Source organism: Austrofundulus limnaeus, unplaced genomic scaffold, assembly GCF_001266775.1.
Source record: "Austrofundulus limnaeus strain Quisiro unplaced genomic scaffold, Austrofundulus_limnaeus-1.0 Scaffold160, whole genome shotgun sequence".
Lineage (NCBI taxonomy): Eukaryota > Metazoa > Chordata > Actinopteri > Cyprinodontiformes > Rivulidae > Austrofundulus > Austrofundulus limnaeus.
This window is the reverse complement of record NW_013952562.1, coordinates 506997-507923: the sequence shown is the minus strand read 5'-3', so window position 1 is coordinate 507923 and position 927 is coordinate 506997. Positions and strand designations below refer to the sequence as shown.

The following is a 927-nucleotide window of genomic DNA, read 5'->3' as shown; positions in this document are numbered from 1 at the left end:
GGGGGGGGGGGGGGGGGGGGATCTGAGGTTATCCCCCAGACAATTTTGAAAGAAATAGATGTCATTTCCTGCATTTTGGTGTATTTTAACAGATTGTTAAACATACTTTTACCTACTAGCTACATTTTACAAATAAAGTGGAATAAATTTATTTCTTAAGCAATAAACAGCGCTGTGTGAACTAATATTTTTTGTTAAATAGGGGGTTCAAAAGAATTAATTTTTAAATGGGATGGGGACACTTCCTTTCACAATTAGTTGCTGTGATGTCTGTCATTTTATTAAAAATAATCTTAATGTACATTTTAAAGACATTTACAAGGAACAAACATTTTCTAATTTAAAGCCATCACCTCTTCTATGTATGTTAATACAGTTTGATTTGCTTCTTGTTGTATACTTTGGTGAACAAAAACTTATAAATACACAAAACTGGAAATAAATGCTAAAACAAGCACAATTGCAAACTGCATCTAGCGTTATCCAAAAATATTAATTTGTTTGCTTTTTCATGACATAATAGTTTTAATAAATATAATACTGGTCTGTGAGATAAAACTAGAGTATCTTGAGAAAACCCACTCATGCACAGGGAGAAGATGTAACACAACCCAGAAAGTTGATGAAGTAACCTTCGTCTTTAGTGGCAATGTTGCACTTCCAATTGCACTGTGCTGCCTAATGTTATATGTACTCAATAAGYATTTAAATTATCCAATTAACTATATATTTGATTAAAAATATATCCATGAATAAAATCTCAGGAGAATTTCCATCTTTGGTTTTAGGCTGGTTGTCCTTATTCAGAGGAACTAGATTTTTATTTTGTTATTTTCTATTTTAAACAAAATAAAAATTAACATTTTAAACTCTTAGTTGTTTAAAAAAACAATCAATGTTTTATATATTTATGAGGTTCTATATTCC

The 927-nt window shown here is 30.0% G+C and overlaps 1 protein-coding gene across 1 annotated transcript in view; it reads right to left on the bottom strand.

Annotated features, from left to right (window-relative positions):
- Window positions 1–927, bottom strand: part of gfra4a (GDNF family receptor alpha 4a) — a 228059-nt gene that overhangs the window by 222315 nt on the left and 4817 nt on the right. The window lies entirely within an intron of this gene.